The following is a 20126-nucleotide window of genomic DNA, read 5'->3' on the forward strand; positions in this document are numbered from 1 at the left end:
TGTAAAAGGTTCCACGTTAGCTTTCGGCTGAGCTGCTCTCCCAACAAAAAACTCTCTGTTGCTTTGTGCTTACGTTTTGAACTCCTCAGGTACAACGGAGGAGACCCTTCTAGAAGAGCTGTTTGTAGGTGGACAGAGGGAGCATAGCTGGGCTGTGTTTACTAGCAGGATGAGCCCTCCGATAGAATGCGCAAACATCCTTCGAGCTGGAATTGAACCAGCAACCCAAGGATTTGCTCATTTACATCTACAGTCTTTGGCTCTACCAGCTGAGCTATTGAAGGCTTGTCTTGGCCTTGGTTGAAAGCCTCCTAGTTTTAGCTGTTGGAGTTTTGAGCATGAGGTGAAAAGGCAATCACTGCTACCATGTGAAAAATAACTCTTGGAGAATGCGGGCATCGATCCCGCTGCCTCTCACATGCGAAGCGAGCGCTCCACCACTTGAGCTAATTCCCCTGGCGTGACAGTTGTGCCTTTAGTTTCTTGCCACACTTCATAGGGATTTTCTTATCATGTCAGGTGAGAAGCTGCATTGTTATATGGTATTTTTTTTCTGTAAGAATAGCTTTTTTTTTTTTTTTTTTTAAGTGTGAGTTCCATGTTGCCATAGTAGAAGATCATCGGAGGACTTTACAAGGTGAAGGGTGGCTTCCAAATACATGCACGCCTCTTCCAAGCAAAGCCTTTACATATCTACGGAGAAGACAAAAAACTCTCTGTTGATTTGTGCTTACGTTTTGATCTCCTCACTCCTCAGGTACAACGGAGGAGACCTTTCTAGAAGAGCTGTTTGTAGGTGGACGGAACGAGCATAGCTGGGCTGTGTTTACCAGCCGGATGAACCTTCCGATAGAATGCGCAAAACTCCTTCGAGCCGGAATTGAACCATCGACCTAAGGATTGCTAACTTTCTTCTACAGTCTTCGGCTCTACCAGCTGAGCTATCGAAGGCTTGTTTTGTCCTTGATCGAAAGCCTCCTAGTTTTAGCTGTTGGAGTTTTGAGCATGAGGTAAAAAGACAATCACTGCTACCATGTGAAAAATAACTCTTGGAGAATGCGGGCATCGATCCCGCTGCCTCTCGCATGCAAAGCGAGCGCTCTGCCACTTGAGCTAATCCCCCTGGCATGACAGGTCTGCCTTTAGTTTCTTGCCACACTTCACGGTGATTTTCTCATCATGTCAGGTGAGAAGCTGCAATGCTATATGGCAATTTTTATGTAAGAATAGCTTGCTTTTTTTTTTACAGTGTGAGTTCCATTTTACCATAGTAGAAGATCATCGGAGGAGTTTAAAAGGTGAAGGGTGGCTTACAAATACATGCACACCTCTTCCAAGCAAACCCTTTACATATCTACGAAGAACCGAGGGGTAAGCAATAAAAAACCCCTTAATAGTTTGGAGACGAAAGTTGCAATGTAGCACAATATCAGTCTTATCGAAGAAATATATTGATGACCTGTATAAAAAGAATCAATTAGCAGAGGATGGTTTCGATCCATCGACCTCTGGGTTATGGGCCCAGCACGCTTCCGCTGCGCCACTCTGCTGCCGGTGGTCTGTTCGTTGAGAAGGTCTATTTATCGACTGACTTTTCAAAAGTGGCTAAAATGTATTTGGTCTTTGTGATGGAATCCATCAGCAGGAGCTTATTGTCGGCGCCTCGAGTCCTCCTGAGCATCAGCAATTGTCTCTTTGTTTTTGCTGATTTCTTTTTGTCATATTATGTTAAAAAGTTGATCTGAGAAACCTGTGCCTGGCCTGCCTGGCTGAGAGTTCCTGTAGAAAGATCTGTTTGCGTCTCTGTGGCGCAATTGGTTAGCGCGTTCGGCTGTTAACCGAAAGGATGGTGGTTCAAGCCCACCCAGGGACGATGGTCTTTTTTGCTTAAGTAGCAGCCTATGTACGAGTGAAGAAGGTTCCACGTCGTCTTTCAATTGCTCTCCCGACAAATAACTCTGTTGCTCGCTGCCTACGTTTTGAACTCCCGAGTTAGAATGGAGGAGACTTTTGGAAAAGAGCTCTTTGTATGTGGACGGAAGCAGCTTAGCTGGGCTGTGTTTATTCAGGGGCGATGGTCTCTTTGGCTCGAGTAGCATTCTAGGGGTGTAAAAGGTTCCACGTTAGCTTTCGGCTGAGCTGCTCTCCCAACAAAAAACTCTCTGTTGCTTTGTGCTTACGTTTTGAACTCCTCAGGTACAACGGAGGAGACCCTTCTAGAAGAGCTGTTTGTAGGTGGACAGAGGGAGCATAGCTGGGCTGTGTTTACTAGCAGGATGAGCCCTCCGATAGAACGCGCAAACATCCTTCGAGCTGGAATTGAACCAGCAACCCAAGGATTTGCTCATTTACATCTACAGTCTTTGGCTCTACCAGCTGAGCTATTGAAGGCTTGTCTTGGCCTTGGTTGAAAGCCTCCTAGTTTTAGCTGTTGGAGTTTTGAGCATGAGGTGAAAAGGCAATCACTGCTACCATGTGAAAAATAACTCTTGGAGAATGCGGGCATCGATCCCGCTGCCTCTCACATGCGAAGCGAGCGCTCTACCACTTGAGCTAATTCCCCTGGCGTGACAGTTGTGCCTTTAGTTTCTTGCCACACTTCATAGGGATTTTCTTATCATGTCAGGTGAGAAGCTGCATTGTTATATGGTATTTTTTTTCTGTAAGAATAGCTTTTTTTTTTTTTTTTTTTAAGTGTGAGTTCCATGTTGCCATAGTAGAAGATCATCAGAGGACTTTACAAGGTGAAGGGTGGCTTCCAAATACATGCACGCCTCTTCCAAGCAAAGCCTTTACATATCTACGGAGAAGACAAAAAACTCTCTGTTGATTTGTGCTTACGTTTTGATCTCCTCACTCCTCAGGTACAACGGAGGAGACCTTTCTAGAAGAGCTGTTTGTAGGTGGACGGAACGAGCATAGCTGGGCTGTGTTTACCAGCCGGATGAACCTTCCGATAGAATGCGCAAAACTCCTTCGAGCCGGAATTGAACCATCGACCTAAGGATTGCTAACTTTCTTCTACAGTCTTCGGCTCTTCCAGCTGAGCTATCGAAGGCTTGTTTTGTCCTTGATCGAAAGCCTCCTAGTTTTAGCTGTTGGAGTTTTGAGCATGAGGTAAAAAGACAATCACTGCTACCATGTGAAAAATAACTCTTGGAGAATGCGGGCATCGATCCCGCTGCCTCTCGCATGCAAAGCGAGCGCTCTGCCACTTGAGCTAATCCCCCTGGCATGACAGGTCTGCCTTTAGTTTCTTGCCACACTTCACGGTGATTTTCTCATCATGTCAGGTGAGAAGCTGCAATGCTATATGGCAATTTTTATGTAAGAATAGCTTGCTTTTTTTTTTACAGTGTGAGTTCCATTTTACCATAGTAGAAGATCATCGGAGGAGTTTAAAAGGTGAAGGGTGGCTTACAAATACATGCACACCTCTTCCAAGCAAACCCTTTACATATCTACGAAGAACCGAGGGGTAAGCAATAAAAAACCCCTTAATAGTTTGGAGACGAAAGTTGCAATGTAGCACAATATCAGTCTTATCGAAGAAATATAATGATGACCTGTATAAAAAGAATCAATTAGCAGAGGATGGTTTCGATCCATCGACCTCTGGGTTATGGGCCCAGCACGCTTCCGCTGCGCCACTCTGCTGCCGGTGGTCAGTTCGTTGAGAAGGTCTATTTATCGACTGACTTTTCAAAAGTAGCTAAAATGTATTTGGTCTTTGTGATGGAATCCATCAGCAGGAGCTTATTGTCGGCGCCTCGAGTCCTCCTGAGCATCAGCAATTGTCTCTTTGTTTTTGCTGATTTCTTTTTGTCATATTATGTTAAAAAGTTGATCTGAGAAACCTGTGCCTGGCCTGCCTGGCTGAGAGTTCCTGTAGAAAGATCTGTTTGCGTCTCTGTGGCGCAATTGGTTAGCGCGTTCGGCTGTTAACCGAAAGGATGGTGGTTCAAGCCCACCCAGGGACGATGGTCTTTTTTGCTTAAGTAGCAGCCTATGTACGAGTGAAGAAGGTTCCACGTCGTCTTTCAATTGCTCTCCCGACAAATAACTCTGTTGCTCGCTGCCTACGTTTTGAACTCCCGAGTTAGAATGGAGGAGACTTTTGGAAAAGAGCTCTTTGTATGTGGACGGAAGCAGCTTAGCTGGGCTGTGTTTATTCAGGGGCGATGGTCTCTTTGGCTCGAGTAGCATTCTAGGGGTGTAAAAGGTTCCACGTTAGCTTTCGGCTGAGCTGCTCTCCCAACAAAAAACTCTCTGTTGCTTTGTGCTTACGTTTTGAACTCCTCAGGTACAACGGAGGAGACCCTTCTAGAAGAGCTGTTTGTAGGTGGACAGAGGGAGCATAGCTGGGCTGTGTTTACTAGCAAGATGAGCCCTCCGATAGAACGCGCAAACATCCTTCGAGCTGGAATTGAACCAGCAACCCAAGGATTTGCTCATTTACATCTACAGTCTTTGGCTCTACCAGCTGAGCTATTGAAGGCTTGTCTTGGCCATGCTTGAAAGCCTCCTAGTTTTAGCTGTTGGAGTTTTGAGCATGAGGTGAAAAGGCAATCACTGCTACCATGTGAAAAATAACTCTTGGAGAATGCGGGCATCGATCCCGCTGCCTCTCACATGCGAAACGAGCGCTCTACCACTTGAGCTAATTCCCCTGGCGTGACAGTTGTGCCTTTAGTTTCTTGCCACACTTCATAGGGATTTTCTTATCATGTCAGGTGAGAAGCTGCATTGTTATATGGTATTTTTTTTCTGTAAGAATAGCTTTTTTTTTTTTTTTTTTTTTAAGTGTGAGTTCCATGTTGCCATAGTAGAAGATCATCGGAGGACTTTACAAGGTGAAGGGTGGCTTCCAAATACATGCACGCCTCTTCCAAGCAAAGCCTTTACATATCTACGGAGAAGACAAAAAACTCTCTGTTGATTTGTGCTTACGTTTTGATCTCCTCACTCCTCAGGTACAACGGAGGAGACCTTTCTAGAAGAGCTGTTTGTAGGTGGACGGAACGAGCATAGCTGGGCTGTGTTTACCAGCCGGATGAACCTTCCGATAGAATGCGCAAAACTCCTTCGAGCCGGAATTGAACCAGCGACCCAAGGATTACTAACTTTCTTCTACAGTCTTCGGCTCTACCAGCTGAGCTATCGAAGGCTTGTTTTGTCCTTGATCGAAAGCCTCCTAGTTTTAGCTGTTGGAGTTTTGAGCATGAGGTAAAAAGACAATCACTGCTACCATGTGAAAAATAACTCTTGGAGAATGCGGGCATCGATCCCGCTGCCTCTCGCATGCAAAGCGAGCGCTCTGCCACTTGAGCTAATCCCCCTGGCATGACAGGTCTGCCTTTAGTTTCTTGCCACACTTCACGGTGATTTTCTCATCATGTCAGGTGAGAAGCTGCAATGCTATATGGCAATTTTTATGTAAGAATAGCTTGCTTTTTTTTTTACAGTGTGAGTTCCATTTTACCATAGTAGAAGATCATCGGAGGAGTTTAAAAGGTGAAGGGTGGCTTACAAATACATGCACACCTCTTCCAAGCAAACCCTTTACATATCTACGAAGAACCGAGGGGTAAGCAATAAAAAACCCCTTAATAGTTTGGAGACGAAAGTTGCAATGTAGCACAATATCAGTCTTATCGAAGAAATATAATGATGACCTGTATAAAAAGAATCAATTAGCAGAGGATGGTTTCGATCCATCGACCTCTGGGTTATGGGCCCAGCACGCTTCCGCTGCTCCACTCTGCTGCCGGTGGTCTGTTCGTTGAGAAGGTCTATTTATCGACTGACTTTTCAAAAGTGGCTAAAATGTATTTGGTCTTTGTGATGGAATCCATCAGCAGGAGCTTATTGTCGGCGCCTCGAGTCCTCCTGAGCATCAGCAATTGCCTCTTTGTTTTTGCTGATTTCTTTTTGTCATATTATGTTAAAAAGTTGATCTGAGAAACCTGTGCCTGGCCTGCCTGGCTGAGAGTTCCTGTAGAAAGATCTGTTTGCGTCTCTGTGGCGCAATTGGTTAGCGTGTTCGGCTGTTAACCGAAAGGATGGTGGTTCAAGCCCACCCAGGGACGATGGTCTTTTTTGCTTAAGTAGCAGCCTATGTACGAGTGAAGAAGGTTCCACGTCGTCTTTCAATTGCTCTCCCGACAAATAACTCTGTTGCTCGCTGCCTACGTTTTGAACTCCCGAGTTAGAATGGAGGAGACTTTTGGAAAAGAGCTCTTTGTATGTGGACGGAAGCAGCTTAGCTGGGCTGTGTTTATTCAGGGGCGATGGTCTCTTTGGCTCGAGTAGCATTCTAGGGGTGTAAAAGGTTCCACGTTAGCTTTCGGCTGAGCTGCTCTCCCAACAAAAAACTCTCTGTTGCTTTGTGCTTACGTTTTGAACTCCTCAGGTACAACGGAGGAGACCCTTCTAGAAGAGCTGTTTGTAGGTGGACAGAGGGAGCATAGCTGGGCTGTGTTTACTAGCAGGATGAGCCCTCCGATAGAACGCGCAAACATCCTTCGAGCTGGAATTGAACCAGCAACCCAAGGATTTGCTCATTTACATCTACAGTCTTTGGCTCTACCAGCTGAGCTATTGAAGGCTTGTCTTGGCCTTGGTTGAAAGCCTCCTAGTTTTAGCTGTTGGAGTTTTGAGCATGAGGTGAAAAGGCAATCACTGCTACCATGTGAAAAATAACTCTTGGAGAATGCGGGCATCGATCCCGCTGCCTCTCACATGCGAAGCGAGCGCTCTACCACTTGAGCTAATTCCCCTGGCGTGACAGTTGTGCCTTTAGTTTCTTGCCACACTTCATAGGGATTTTCTTATCATGTCAGGTGAGAAGCTGCATTGTTATATGGTATTTTTTTTCTGTAAGAATAGCTTTTTTTTTTTTTTTTTTAAGTGTGAGTTCCATGTTGCCATAGTAGAAGATCATCGGAGGACTTTACAAGGTGAAGGGTGGCTTCCAAATACATGCACGCCTCTTCCAAGCAAACCCTTTACATATCTACGAAGAAGACAAAAAACTCTCTGTTGATTTGTGCTTACGTTTTGATCTCCTCACTCCTCAGGTACAACGGAGGAGACCTTTCTAGAAGAGCTGTTTGTAGGTGGACGGAACGAGCATAGCTGGGCTGTGTTTACCAGCCGGATGAACCTTCCGATAGAATGCGCAAAACTCCTTCGAGCCGGAATTGAACCAGCGACCTAAGGATTGCTAACTTTCTTCTACAGTCTTCGGCTCTACCAGCTGAGCTATCGAAGGCTTGTTTTGTCCTTGATCGAAAGCCTCCTAGTTTTAGCTGTTGGAGTTTTGAGCATGAGGTAAAAAGACAATCATTGCTACCATGTGAAAAATAACTCTTGGAGAATGCGGGCATCGATCCCGCTGCCTCTCGCATGCAAAGCGAGCGCTCTGCCACTTGAGCTAATCCCCCTGGCATGACAGGTCTGCCTTTAGTTTCTTGCCACACTTCACGGTGATTTTCTCATCATGTCAGGTGAGAAGCTGCAATGCTATATGGCAATTTTTATGTAAGAATAGCTTGCTTTTTTTTTTACAGTGTGAGTTCCATTTTACCATAGTAGAAGATCATCGGAGGAGTTTAAAAGGTGAAGGGTGGCTTACAAATACATGCACACCTCTTCCAAGCAAACCCTTTACATATCTACGAAGAACCGAGGGGTAAGCAATAAAAAAAACCCCTTAATAGTTTGGAGACGAAAGTTGCAATGTAGCACAATATCAGTCTTATCGAAGAAATATAATGATGACCTGTATAAAAAGAATCCACTAGCAGAGGATGGTTTCGATCCATCGACCTCTGGGTTATGGGCCCAGCACGCTTCCGCTGCGCCACTCTGCTGCCGGTGGTCTGTTCGTTGAGAAGGTCTATTTATCGACTGACTTTTCAAAAGTGGCTAAAATGTATTTGGTCTTTGTGATGGAATCCATCAGCAGGAGCTTATTGTCGGCGCCTCGAGTCCTCCTGAGCATCAGCAATTGTCTCTTTGTTTTTGCTGATTTCTTTTTGTCATATTATGTTAAAAAGTTGATCTGAGAAACCTGTGCCTGGCCTGCCTGGCTGAGAGTTCCTGTAGAAAGATCTGTTTGCGTCTCTGTGGCGCAATTGGTTAGCGCGTTCGGCTGTTAACCGAAAGGATGGTGGTTCAAGCCCACCCAGGGACGATGGTCTTTTTTGCTTAAGTAGCAGCCTATGTACGAGTGAAGAAGGTTCCACGTCGTCTTTCAATTGCTCTCCCGACAAATAACTCTGTTGCTCGCTGCCTACATTTTGAACTCCCGAGTTAGAATGGAGGAGACTTTTGGAAAAGAGCTCTTTGTATGTGGACGGAAGCAGCTTAGCTGGGCTGTGTTTATTCAGGGGCGATGGTCTCTTTGGCTCGAGTAGCATTCTAGGGGTGTAAAAGGTTCCACGTTAGCTTTCGGCTGAGCTGCTCTCCCAACAAAAAACTCTCTGTTGCTTTGTGCTTACGTTTTGAACTCCTCAGGTACAACGGAGGAGACCCTTCTAGAAGAGCTGTTTGTAGGTGGACAGAGGGAGCATAGCTGGGCTGTGTTTACTAGCAAGATGAGCCCTCCGATAGAACGCGCAAACATCCTTCGAGCTGGAATTAAACCAGCAACCCAAGGATTTGATCATTTACATCTACAGTCTTTGGCTCTACCAGCTGAGCTATTGAAGGCTTGTCTTGGCCATGGTTGAAAGCCTCCTAGTTTTAGCTGTTGGAGTTTTGAGCATGAGGTGAAAAGGCAATCACTGCTACCATGTGAAAAATAACTCTTGGAGAATGCGGGCATCGATCCCGCTGCCTCTCACATGCGAAGCGAGCGCTCTACCACTTGAGCTAATTCCCCTGGCGTGACAGCTGTGCCTTTAGTTTCTTGCCACACTTCATAGGGATTTTCTTATCATGTCAGGTGAGAAGCTGCATTGTTATATGGTATTTTTTTTCTGTAAGAATAGCTTTTTTTTTTTAAGTGTGAGTTCCATGTTGCCATAGTAGAAGATCATCGGAGGACTTTACAAGGTGAAGGGTGGCTTCCAAATACATGCACGCCTCTTCCAAGCAAAGCCTTTACATATCTACGGAGAAGACAAAAAACTCTCTGTTGATTTGTGCTTACGTTTTGATCTCCTCACTCCTCAGGTACAACGGAGGAGACCTTTCTAGAAGAGCTGTTTGTAGGTGGACGGAACGAGCATAGCTGGGCTGTGTTTACCAGCCGGATGAACCTTCCGATAGAATGCGCAAAACTCCTTCGAGCCGGAATTGAACCAGCGACCTAAGGATTGCTAACTTTCTTCTACAGTCTTCGGCTCTACCAGCTGAGCTATCGAAGGCTTGTTTTGTCCTTGATCGAAAGCCTCCTAGTTTTAGCTGTTGGAGTTTTGAGCATGAGGTAAAAAGACAATCACTGCTACCATGTGAAAAATAACTCTTGGAGAATGCGGGCATCGATCCCGCTGCCTCTCGCATGCAAAGCGAGCGCTCTGCCACTTGAGCTAATCCCCCTGGCATGACAGGTCTGCCTTTAGTTTCTTGCCACACTTCACGGTGATTTTCTCATCATGTCAGGTGAGAAGCTGCAATGCTATATGGCAATTTTTATGTAAGAATAGCTTGCTTTTTTTTTTACAGTGTGAGTTCCATTTTACCATAGTAGAAGATCATCGGAGGAGTTTAAAAGGTGAAGGGTGGCTTACAAATACATGCACACCTCTTCCAAGCAAACCCTTTACATATCTACGAAGAACCGAGGGGTAAGCAATAAAAAACCCCTTAATAGTTTGGAGACGAAAGTTGCAATGTAGCACAATATCAGTCTTATCGAAGAAATATAATGATGACCTGTAAAAAAAAATCAATTAGCAGAGGATGGTTTCGATCCATCGACCTCTGGGTTATGGGCCCAGCACGCTTCCGCTGCGCCACTCTGCTGCCGGTGGTCTGTTCGTTGAGAAGGTCTATTTATCGACTGACTTTTCAAAAGTGGCTAAAATGTATTTGGTCTTTGTGATGGAATCCATCAGCAGGAGCTTATTGTCGGTGCCTCGAGTCCTCCTGAGCATCAGCAATTGTCTCTTTGTTTTTGCTGATTTCTTTTTGTCATATTATGTTAAAAAGTTGATCTGAGAAACCTGTGCCTGGCCTGCCTGGCTGAGAGTTCCTGTAGAAAGATCTGTTTGCGTCTCTGTGGCGCAATTGGTTAGCGCGTTCGGCTGTTAACCGAAAGGATGGTGGTTCAAGCCCACCCAGGGACAATGGTCTTTTTTGCTTAAGTAGCAGCCTATGTACGAGTGAAGAAGGTTCCACGTCGTCTTTCAATTGCTCTCCCGACAAATAACTCTGTTGCTCGCTGCCTACGTTTTGAACTCCCGAGTTAGAATGGAGGAGACTTTTGGAAAAGAGCTCTTTGTATGTGGACGGAAGCAGCTTAGCTGGGCTGTGTTTATTCAGGGGCGATGGTCTCTTTGGCTCGAGTAGCATTCTAGGGGTGTAAAAGGTTCCACGTTAGCTTTCGGCTGAGCTGCTCTCCCAACAAAAAACTCTCTGTTGCTTTGTGCTTACGTTTTGAACTCCTCAGGTACAACGGAGGAGACCCTTCTAGAAGAGCTGTTTGTAGGTGGACAGAGGGAGCATAGCTGGGCTGTGTTTACTAGCAGGATGAGCCCTCCGATAGAACGCGCAAACATCCTTCGAGGTGGAATTGAACCAGCAACCTAAGGATTTGCTCATTTACATCTACAGTCTTTGGCTCTACCAGCTGAGCTATTGAAGGCTTGTCTTGGCCTTGGTTGAAAGCCTCCTAGTTTTAGCTGTTGGAGTTTTGAGCATGAGGTGAAAAAGCAATCACTGCTACCATGTGAAAAATAACTCTTGGAGAATGCGGGCATCGATCCCGCTGCCTCTCACATGCGAAGCGAGCGCTCTACCACTTGAGCTAATTCCCCTGGCGTGACAGTTGTGCCTTTAGTTTCTTGCCACACTTCATAGGGATTTTCTTATCATGTCAGGTGAGAAGCTGCATTGTTATATGGTATTTTTTTTCTGTAAGAATAGCTTTTTTTTTTTTTTTTTTTTAAGTGTGAGTTCCATGTTGCCATAGTAGAAGATCATCGGAGGACTTTACAAGGTGAAGGGTGGCTTCCAAATACATGCACGCCTCTTCCAAGCAAAGCCTTTACATATCTACGGAGAAGACAAAAAACTCTCTGTTGATTTGTGCTTACGTTTTGATCTCCTCACTCCTCAGGTACAACGGAGGAGACCTTTCTAGAAGAGCTGTTTGTAGGTGGACGGAACGAGCATAGCTGGGCTGTGTTTACCAGCCGGATGAACCTTCCGATAGAATGCGCAAAAGTCCTTCGAGCCGGAATTGAACCAGCGACCTAAGGATTGCTAACTTTCTTCTACAGTCTTCGGCTCTACCAGCTGAGCTATCGAAGGCTTGTTTTGTCCTTGATCGAAAGCCTCCTAGTTTTAGCTGTTGGAGTTTTGAGCATGAGGTAAAAAGACAATCACTGCTACCATGTGAAAAATAACTCTTGGAGAATGCGGGCATCGATCCCGCTGCCTCTCGCATGCAAAGCGAGCGCTCTGCCACTTGAGCTAATCCCCCTGGCATGACAGGTCTGCCTTTAGTTTCTTGCCACACTTCACGGTGATTTTCTCATCATGTCAGGTGAGAAGCTGCAATGCTATATGGCAATTTTTATGTAAGAATAGCTTGCTTTTTTTTTTACAGTGTGAGTTCCATTTTACCATAGTAGAAGATCATCGGAGGAGTTTAAAAGGTGAAGGGTGGCTTACAAATACATGCACACCTCTTCCAAGCAAACCCTTTACATATCTACGAAGAACCGAGGGGTAAGCAATAAAAAACCCCTTAATAGTTTGGAAACGAAAGTTGCAATGTAGCACAATATCAGTCTTATCGAAGAAATATAATGATGACCTGTATAAAAAGAATCAATTAGCAGAGGATGGTTTCGATCCATCGACCTCTGGGTTATGGGCCCAGCACGCTTCCGCTGCGCCACTCTGCTGCCGGTGGTCTGTTCGTTGAGAAGGTCTATTTATCGACTGACTTTTCAAAAGTGGCTAAAATGTATTTGGTCTTTGTGATGGAATCCATCAGCAGGAGCTTATTGTCGGCGCCTCGAGTCCTCCTGAGCATCAGCAATTGTCTCTTTGTTTTTGCTGATTTCTTTTTGTCATATTATGTTAAAAAGTTGATCTGAGAAACCTGTGCCTGGCCTGCCTGGCTGAGAGTTCCTGTAGAAAGATCTGTTTGCGTCTCTGTGGCACAATTGGTTAGCGCGTTCGGCTGTTAACCGAAAGGATGGTGGTTCAAGCCCACCCAGGGACGATGGTCTTTTTTGCTTAAGTAGCAGCCTATGTACGAGTGAAGAAGGTTCCACGTCGTCTTTCAATTGCTCTCCCGACAAATAACTCTGTTGCTCGCTGCCTACGTTTTGAACTCCCGAGTTAGAATGGAGGAGACTTTTGGAAAAGAGCTCTTTGTATGTGGACGGAAGCAGCTTAGCTGGGCTGTGTTTATTCAGGGGCGATGGTCTCTTTGGCTCGAGTAGCATTCTAGGGGTGTAAAAGGTTCCACGTTAGCTTTCGGCTGAGCTGCTCTCCCAACAAAAAACTCTCTGTTGCTTTGTGCTTACGTTTTGAACTCCTCAGGTACAACGGAGGAGACCCTTCTAGAAGAGCTGTTTGGAGGTGGACAGAGGGAGCATAGCTGGGCTGTGTTTACTAGCAGGATGAGCCCTCTGATAGAACGCGCAAACATCCTTCGAGCTGGAATTGAACCAGCAACCTAAGGATTTGCTCATTTACATCTACAGTCTTTGGCTCTACCAGCTGAGCTATTGAAGGCTTGTCTTGGCCTTGGTTGAAAGCCTCCTAGTTTTAGCTGTTGGAGTTTTGAGCATGAGGTGAAAAGGCAATCACTGCTACCATGTGAAAAATAACTCTTGGAGAATGCGGGCATCGATCCCGCTGCCTCTCACATGCGAAGCGAGCGCTCTACCACTTGAGCTAATTCCCCTGGCGTGACAGTTGTGCCTTTAGTTTCTTGCCACACTTCATAGGGATTTTCTTATCATGTCAGGTGAGAAGCTGCATTGTTATATGGTATTTTTTTTCTGTAAGAATAGCTTTTTTTTTTTTTTTTTTTTAAGTGTGAGTTCCATGTTGCCATAGTAGAAGATCATCGGAGGACTTTACAAGGTGAAGGGTGGCTTCCAAATACATGCACGCCTCTTCCAAGCAAAGCCTTTACATATCTACGGAGAAGACAAAAAACTCTCTGTTGATTTGTGCTTACGTTTTGATCTCCTCACTCCTCAGGTACAACGGAGGAGACCTTTCTAGAAGAGCTGTTTGTAGGTGGACGGAACGAGCATAGCTGGGCTGTGTTTACCAGCCGCATGAACCTTCCGATAGAATGCGCAAAAGTCCTTCGAGCCGGAATTGAACCAGCGACCTAAGGATTGCTAACTTTCTTCTACAGTCTTCGGCTCTACCAGCTGAGCTATCGAAGGCTTGTTTTGTCCTTGATCGAAAGCCTCCTAGTTTTAGCTGTTGGAGTTTTGAGCATGAGGTAAAAAGACAATCACTGCTACCATGTGAAAAATAACTCTTGGAGAATGCGGGCATCGATCCCGCTGCCTCTCGCATGCAAAGCGAGCGCTCTGCCACTTGAGCTAATCCCCCTGGCATGACAGGTCTGCCTTTAGTTTCTTGCCACACTTCACGGTGATTTTCTCATCATGTCAGGTGAGAAGCTGCAATGCTATATGGCAATTTTTATGTAAGAATAGCTTGCTTTTTTTTTACAGTGTGAGTTCCATTTTACCATAGTAGAAGATCATCGGAGGAGTTTAAAAGGTGAAGGGTGGCTTACAAATACATGCACACCTCTTCCAAGCAAACCCTTTACATATCTACGAAGAACCGAGGGGTAAGCAATAAAAAACCCCTTAATAGTTTGGAGACGAAAGTTGCAATGTAGCACAATATCAGTCTTATCGAAGAAATATAATGATGACCTGTATAAAAAGAATCAATTAGCAGAGGATGGTTTCGATCCATCGACCTCTGGGTTATGAACCCAGCACGCTTCCGCTGCGCCACTCTGCTGCCGGTGGTCTGTTCGTTGAGAAGGTCTATTTATCGACTGACTTTTCAAAAGTGGCTAAAATGTATTTGGTCTTTGTGATGGAATCCATCAGCAGGAGCTTATTGTCGGCGCCTCGAGTCCTCCTGAGCATCAGCAATTGTCTCTTTGTTTTTGCTGATTTCTTTTTGTCATATTATGTTAAAAAGTTGATCTGAGAAACCTGTGCCTGGCCTGCCTGGCTGAGAGTTCCTGTAGAAAGATCTGTTTGCGTCTCTGTGGCGCAATTGGTTAGCGCGTTCGGCTGTTAACCGAAAGGATGGTGGTTCAAGCCCACCCAGGGACAATGGTCTTTTTTGCTTAAGTAGCAGCCTATGTACGAGTGAAGAAGGTTCCACGTCGTCTTTCAATTGCTCTCCCGACAAATAACTCTGTTGCTCGCTGCCTACGTTTTGAACTCCCGAGTTAGAATGGAGGAGACTTTTGGAAAAGAGCTCTTTGTATGTGGACGGAAGCAGCTTAGCTGGGCTGTGTTTATTCAGGGGCGATGGTCTCTTTGGCTCGAGTAGCATTCTAGGGGTGTAAAAGGTTCCACGTTAGCTTTCGGCTGAGCTGCTCTCCCAACAAAAAACTCTCTGTTGCTTTGTGCTTACGTTTTGAACTCCTCAGGTACAACGGAGGAGACCCTTCTAGAAGAGCTGTTTGTAAGTGGACAGAGGGAGCATAGCTGGGCTGTGTTTACTAGCAGGATGAGCCCTCCGATAGAACGCGCAAACATCCTTCGAGGTGGAATTGAACCAGCAACCTAAGGATTTGCTCATTTACATCTACAGTCTTTGGCTCTACCAGCTGAGCTATTGAAGGCTTGTCTTGGCCTTGGTTGAAAGCCTCCTAGTTTTAGCTGTTGGAGTTTTGAGCATGAGGTGAAAAGGCAATCACTGCTACCATGTGAAAAATAACTCTTGGAGAATGCGGGCATCGATCCCGCTGCCTCTCACATGCGAAGCGAGCGCCCTACCACTTGAGCTAATTCCCCTGGCGTGACAGTTGTGCCTTTAGTTTCTTGCCACACTTCATAGGGATTTTCTTATCATGTCAGGTGAGAAGCTGCATTGTTATATGGTATTTTTTTTCTGTAAGAATAGCTTTTTTTTTTTTTTTTTTAAGTGTGAGTTCCATGTTGCCATAGTAGAAGATCATCGGAGGACTTTACAAGGTGAAGGGTGGCTTCCAAATACATGCACGCCTCTTCCAAGCAAAGCCTTTACATATCTACGGAGAAGACAAAAAACTCTCTGTTGATTTGTGCTTACGTTTTGATCTCCTCACTCCTCAGGTACAACGGAGGAGACCTTTCTAGAAGAGCTGTTTGTAGGTGGACGGAACGAGCATAGCTGGGCTGTGTTTACCAGCCGGATGAACCTTCCGATAGAATGCGCAAAAGTCCTTCGAGCCGGAATTGAACCAGCGACCTAAGGATTGCTAACTTTCTTCTACAGTCTTCGGCTCTACCAGCTGAGCTATCGAAGGCTTGTTTTGTCCTTGATCGAAAGCCTCCTAGTTTTAGCTGTTGGAGTTTTGAGCATGAGGTAAAAAGACAATCACTGCTACCATGTGAAAAATAACTCTTGGAGAATGCGGGCATCGATCCCGCTGCCTCTCGCATGCAAAGCGAGCGCTCTGCCACTTGAGCTAATCCCCCTAGCATGACAGGTCTGCCTTTAGTTTCTTACCACACTTCACGGTGATTTTCTCATCATGTCAGGTGAGAAGCTGCAATGCTATATGGCAATTTTTATGTAAGAATAGCTTGCTTTTTTTTTTACAGTGTGAGTTCCATTTTACCATAGTAGAAGATCATCGGAGGAGTTTAAAAGGTGAAGGGTGGCTTACAAATACATGCACACCTCTTCCAAGCAAACCCTTTACATATCTACGAAGAACCGAGGGGTAAGCAATAAAAAACCCCTTAATAGTTTGGAAACGAAAGTTGCAATGTAGCACAATATCAGTCTTATCGAAGAAATATAATGATGACCTGTATAAAAAGAATCAATTAGCAGAGGATGGTTTCGATCCATCGACCTCTGGGTTATGGGCCCAGCACGCTTCCGCTGCGCCACTCTGCTGCCGGTGGTCTGTTCGTTGAGAAGGTCTATTTATCGACTGACTTTTCAAAAGTGGCTAAAATGTATTTGGTCTTTGTGATGGAATCCATCAGCAGGAGCTTATTGTCGGCGCCTCGAGTCCTCCTGAGCATCAGCAATTGTCTCTTTGTTTTTGCTGATTTCTTTTTGTCATATTATGTTAAAAAGTTGATCTGAGAAACCTGTGCCTGGCCTGCCTGGCTGAGAGTTCCTGTAGAAAGATCTGTTTGCGTCTCTGTGGCACAATTGGTTAGCGCGTTCGGCTGTTAACCGAAAGGATGGTGGTTCAAGCCCACCCAGGGACGATGGTCTTTTTTGCTTAAGTAGCAGCCTATGTACGAGTGAAGAAGGTTCCACGTCGTCTTTCAATTGCTCTCCCGACAAATAACTCTGTTGCTCGCTGCCTACGTTTTGAACTCCCGAGTTAGAATGGAGGAGACTTTTGGAAAAGAGCTCTTTGTATGTGGACGGAAGCAGCTTAGCTGGGCTGTGTTTATTCAGGGGCGATGGTCTCTTTGGCTCGAGTAGCATTCTAGGGGTGTAAAAGGTTCCACGTTAGCTTTCGGCTGAGCTGCTCTCCCAACAAAAAACTCTCTGTTGCTTTGTGCTTACGTTTTGAACTCCTCAGGTACAACGGAGGAGACCCTTCTAGAAGAGCTGTTTGGAGGTGGACAGAGGGAGCATAGCTGGGCTGTGTTTACTAGCAGGATGAGCCCTCCGATAGAACGCGCAAACATCCTTCGAGCTGGAATTGAACCAGCAACCTAAGGATTTGCTCATTTACATCTACAGTCCTTGGCTCTACCAGCTGAGCTATTGAAGGCTTGTCTTGGCCTTGGTTGAAAGCCTCCTAGTTTTAGCTGTTGGAGTTTTGAGCATGAGGTGAAAAGGCAATCACTGCTACCATGTGAAAAATAACTCTTGGAGAATGCGGGCATCGATCCCGCTGCCTCTCACATGCGAAGCGAGCGCTCTACCACTTGAGCTAATTCCCCTGGCGTGACAGTTGTGCCTTTAGTTTCTTGCCACACTTCATAGGGATTTTCTTATCATGTCAGGTGAGAAGCTGCATTGTTATATGGTATTTTTTTTCTGTAAGAATAGCTTTTTTTTTTTTTTTTTTAAGTGTGAGTTCCATGTTGCCATAGTAGAAGATCATCGGAGGACTTTACAAGGTGAAGGGTGGCTTCCAAATACATGCACGCCTCTTCCAAGCAAAGCCTTTACATATCTACGGAGAAGACAAAAAACTCTCTGTTGATTTGTGCTTACGTTTTGATCTCCTCACTCCTCAGGTACAACGGAGGAGACCTTTCTAGAAGAGCTGTTTGTAGGTGGACGGAACGAGCATAGCTGGGCTGTGTTTACCAGCCGGATGAACCTTCCGATAGAATGCGCAAAAGTCCTTCGAGCCGGAATTGAACCAGCGACCTAAGGATTGCTAACTTTCTTCTACAGTCTTCGGCTCTACCAGCTGAGCTATTGAAGGCTTGTTTTGTCCTTGATCGAAAGCCTCCTAGTTTTAGCTGTTGGAGTTTTGAGCATGAGGTAAAAAGACAATCACTGCTACCATGTGAAAAATAACTCTTGGAGAATGCGGGCATCGATCCCGCTGCCTCTCGCATGCAAAGCGAGCGCTCTGCCACTTGAGCTAATCCCCCTGGCATGACAGGTCTGCCTTTAGTTTCTTGCCACACTTCACGGTGATTTTCTCATCATGTCAGGTGAGAAGCTGCAATGCTATATGGCAATTTTTATGTAAGAATAGCTTGCTTTTTTTTTTACAGTGTGAGTTCCATTTTACCATAGTAGAAGATCATCGGAGGAGTTTAAAAGGTGAAGGGTGGCTTACAAATACATGCACACCTCTTCCAAGCAAACCCTTTACATATCTACGAAGAACCGAGGGGTAAGCAATAAAAATCCCCTTAATAGTTTGGAGACGAAAGTTGCAATGTAGCACAATATCAGTCTTATCGAAGAAATATAATGATGACCTGTATAAAAAGAATCAATTAGCAGAGGATGGTTTCGATCCATCGACCTCTGGGTTATGGGCCCAGCACGCTTCCGCTGCGCCACTCTGCTGCCGGTGGTCTGTTCGTTGAGAAGGTCTATTTATCGACTGACTTTTCAAAAGTGGCTAAAATGTATTTGGTCTTTGTGATGGAATCCATCAGCAGGAGCTTATTGTCGGCGCCTCGAGTCCTCCTGAGCATCAGCAATTGTCTCTTTGTTATTGCTGATTTCTTTTTGTCATATTATGTTAAAAAGTTGATCTGAGAAACCTGTGCCTGGCCTGCCTGGCTGAGAGTTCCTGTAGAAAGATCTGTTTGCGTCTCTGTGGCGCAATTGGTTAGCGCGTTTGGCTGTTAACCGAAAGGATGGTGGTTCAAGCCCACCCAGGGACGATGGTCTTTTTTGCTTAAGTAGCAGCCTATGTACGAGTGAAGAAGGTTCCACGTCGTCTTTCAATTGCTCTCCCGACAAATAACTCTGTTGCTCGCTGCCTATGTTTTGAACTCCCGAGTTAGAATGGAGGAGACTTTTGGAAAAGAGCTCTTTGTATGTGGACGGAAGCAGCTTAGCTGGGCTGTGTTTATTCAGGGGCGATGGTCTCTTTGGCTCGAGTAGCATTCTAGGGGTGTAAAAGGTTCCACGTTAGCTTTCGGCTGAGCTGCTCTCCCAACAAAAAACTCTCTGTTGCTTTGTGCTTACGTTTTGAACTCCTCAGGTACAACGGAGGAGACCCTTCTAGAAGAGCTGTTTGGAGGTGGACAGAGGGAGCATAGCTGGGCTGTGTTTACTAGCAGGATGAGCCCTCCGATAGAACGCGCAAACATCCTTCGAGCTGGAATTGAACCAGCAACCCAAGGATTTGCTCATTTACATCTACAGTCTTTGGCTCTACCAGCTGAGCTATTGAAGGCTTGTCTTGGCCTTGGTTGAAAGCCTCCTAGTTTTAGCTGTTGGAGTTTTGAGCATGAGGTGAAAAGGCAATCACTGCTACCATGTGAAAAATAACTCTTGGAGAATGCGGGCATCGATCCCGCTGCCTCTCACATGCGAAGCGAGCGCTCTACCACTTGAGCTAATTCCCCTGGCGTGACAGTTGTGCCTTTAGTTTCTTGCCACACTTCATAGGGATTTTCTTATCATGTCAGGTGAGAAGCTGCATTGTTATATGGTATTTTTTTTCTGTAAGAATAGCTTTTTTTTTTTTTTTTTTTAAGTGTGAGTTCCATGTTGCCATAGTAGAAGATCATCGGAGGACTTTACAAGGTGAAGGGTGGCTTCCAAATACATGCACGCCTCTTCCAAGCAAAGCCTTTACATATCTACGGAGAAGACAAAAAACTCTCTGTTGATTTGTGCTTACGTTTTGATCTCCTCACTCCTCAGGTACAATGGAGGAGACCTTTCTAGAAGAGCTGTTTGTAGGTGGACGGAACGAGCATAGCTGGGCTGTGTTTACCAGCCGGATGAACCTTCCGATAGAATGCGCAAAAGTCCTTCGAGCCGGAATTGAACCAGCGACCTAAGGATTGCTAACTTTCTTCTACAGTCTTCGGCTCTACCAGCTGAGCTATCGAAGGCTTGTTTTGTCCTTGATCGAAAGCCTCCTAGTTTTAGCTGTTGGAGTTTTGAGCATGAGGTAAAAAGACAATCACTGCTACCATGTGAAAAATAACTCTTGGAGAATGCGGGCATCGATCCCGCTGCCTCTCGCATGCAAAGCGAGCGCTCTGCCACTTGAGCTAATCCCCCTGGCATGACAGGTCTGCCTTTAGTTTCTTGCCACACTTCACGGTGAT

General features: G+C 45.4%; 22 non-coding genes across 22 annotated transcripts; 5 read left to right on the forward strand and 17 right to left on the reverse strand.

The window, feature by feature from the left end:
- Positions 1–1050: 1050 nt before the first annotated feature.
- Positions 1051–1123, reverse strand: TRNAA-UGC (transfer RNA alanine (anticodon UGC)). Its single transcript has one exon. It is a non-coding gene; the product is annotated as a tRNA-Ala (tRNA).
- Positions 1124–1799: 676 nt separating this feature from the next.
- On the forward strand, positions 1800–1873 carry TRNAN-GUU (transfer RNA asparagine (anticodon GUU)). Its single transcript has one exon. It is a non-coding gene; the product is annotated as a tRNA-Asn (tRNA).
- Positions 1874–2490: 617 nt separating this feature from the next.
- Positions 2491–2563, reverse strand: TRNAA-CGC (transfer RNA alanine (anticodon CGC)). Its single transcript has one exon. It is a non-coding gene; the product is annotated as a tRNA-Ala (tRNA).
- A 594-nt stretch (positions 2564–3157) lies between these two features.
- On the reverse strand, positions 3158–3230 carry TRNAA-UGC (transfer RNA alanine (anticodon UGC)). Its single transcript has one exon. It is a non-coding gene; the product is annotated as a tRNA-Ala (tRNA).
- Positions 3231–3906: 676 nt separating this feature from the next.
- TRNAN-GUU (transfer RNA asparagine (anticodon GUU)) lies at positions 3907–3980 on the forward strand. Its single transcript has one exon. It is a non-coding gene; the product is annotated as a tRNA-Asn (tRNA).
- Positions 3981–5266: 1286 nt separating this feature from the next.
- TRNAA-UGC (transfer RNA alanine (anticodon UGC)) lies at positions 5267–5339 on the reverse strand. The gene has a single exon. It is a non-coding gene; the product is annotated as a tRNA-Ala (tRNA).
- Positions 5340–6706: 1367 nt separating this feature from the next.
- TRNAA-CGC (transfer RNA alanine (anticodon CGC)) lies at positions 6707–6779 on the reverse strand. The gene has a single exon. It is a non-coding gene; the product is annotated as a tRNA-Ala (tRNA).
- A 593-nt stretch (positions 6780–7372) lies between these two features.
- Positions 7373–7445, reverse strand: TRNAA-UGC (transfer RNA alanine (anticodon UGC)). Its single transcript has one exon. It is a non-coding gene; the product is annotated as a tRNA-Ala (tRNA).
- A 678-nt stretch (positions 7446–8123) lies between these two features.
- Positions 8124–8197, forward strand: TRNAN-GUU (transfer RNA asparagine (anticodon GUU)). The gene has a single exon. It is a non-coding gene; the product is annotated as a tRNA-Asn (tRNA).
- A 617-nt stretch (positions 8198–8814) lies between these two features.
- On the reverse strand, positions 8815–8887 carry TRNAA-CGC (transfer RNA alanine (anticodon CGC)). The gene has a single exon. It is a non-coding gene; the product is annotated as a tRNA-Ala (tRNA).
- Positions 8888–9473: 586 nt separating this feature from the next.
- TRNAA-UGC (transfer RNA alanine (anticodon UGC)) lies at positions 9474–9546 on the reverse strand. Its single transcript has one exon. It is a non-coding gene; the product is annotated as a tRNA-Ala (tRNA).
- Positions 9547–10221: 675 nt separating this feature from the next.
- TRNAN-GUU (transfer RNA asparagine (anticodon GUU)) lies at positions 10222–10295 on the forward strand. The gene has a single exon. It is a non-coding gene; the product is annotated as a tRNA-Asn (tRNA).
- A 617-nt stretch (positions 10296–10912) lies between these two features.
- TRNAA-CGC (transfer RNA alanine (anticodon CGC)) lies at positions 10913–10985 on the reverse strand. The gene has a single exon. It is a non-coding gene; the product is annotated as a tRNA-Ala (tRNA).
- A 595-nt stretch (positions 10986–11580) lies between these two features.
- Positions 11581–11653, reverse strand: TRNAA-UGC (transfer RNA alanine (anticodon UGC)). Its single transcript has one exon. It is a non-coding gene; the product is annotated as a tRNA-Ala (tRNA).
- A 1367-nt stretch (positions 11654–13020) lies between these two features.
- Positions 13021–13093, reverse strand: TRNAA-CGC (transfer RNA alanine (anticodon CGC)). Its single transcript has one exon. It is a non-coding gene; the product is annotated as a tRNA-Ala (tRNA).
- Positions 13094–13688: 595 nt separating this feature from the next.
- TRNAA-UGC (transfer RNA alanine (anticodon UGC)) lies at positions 13689–13761 on the reverse strand. Its single transcript has one exon. It is a non-coding gene; the product is annotated as a tRNA-Ala (tRNA).
- A 675-nt stretch (positions 13762–14436) lies between these two features.
- Positions 14437–14510, forward strand: TRNAN-GUU (transfer RNA asparagine (anticodon GUU)). The gene has a single exon. It is a non-coding gene; the product is annotated as a tRNA-Asn (tRNA).
- A 1283-nt stretch (positions 14511–15793) lies between these two features.
- Positions 15794–15866, reverse strand: TRNAA-UGC (transfer RNA alanine (anticodon UGC)). The gene has a single exon. It is a non-coding gene; the product is annotated as a tRNA-Ala (tRNA).
- A 1367-nt stretch (positions 15867–17233) lies between these two features.
- Positions 17234–17306, reverse strand: TRNAA-CGC (transfer RNA alanine (anticodon CGC)). Its single transcript has one exon. It is a non-coding gene; the product is annotated as a tRNA-Ala (tRNA).
- Positions 17307–17899: 593 nt separating this feature from the next.
- TRNAA-UGC (transfer RNA alanine (anticodon UGC)) lies at positions 17900–17972 on the reverse strand. Its single transcript has one exon. It is a non-coding gene; the product is annotated as a tRNA-Ala (tRNA).
- Positions 17973–19339: 1367 nt separating this feature from the next.
- On the reverse strand, positions 19340–19412 carry TRNAA-CGC (transfer RNA alanine (anticodon CGC)). The gene has a single exon. It is a non-coding gene; the product is annotated as a tRNA-Ala (tRNA).
- Positions 19413–20006: 594 nt separating this feature from the next.
- TRNAA-UGC (transfer RNA alanine (anticodon UGC)) lies at positions 20007–20079 on the reverse strand. Its single transcript has one exon. It is a non-coding gene; the product is annotated as a tRNA-Ala (tRNA).
- Positions 20080–20126: the final 47 nt, after the last annotated feature.

The sequence above is a fragment of the Anomaloglossus baeobatrachus genome, chromosome 3 (genome assembly GCF_048569485.1).
Source record: "Anomaloglossus baeobatrachus isolate aAnoBae1 chromosome 3, aAnoBae1.hap1, whole genome shotgun sequence".
NCBI classification, from domain to species: domain Eukaryota; kingdom Metazoa; phylum Chordata; class Amphibia; order Anura; family Aromobatidae; genus Anomaloglossus; species Anomaloglossus baeobatrachus.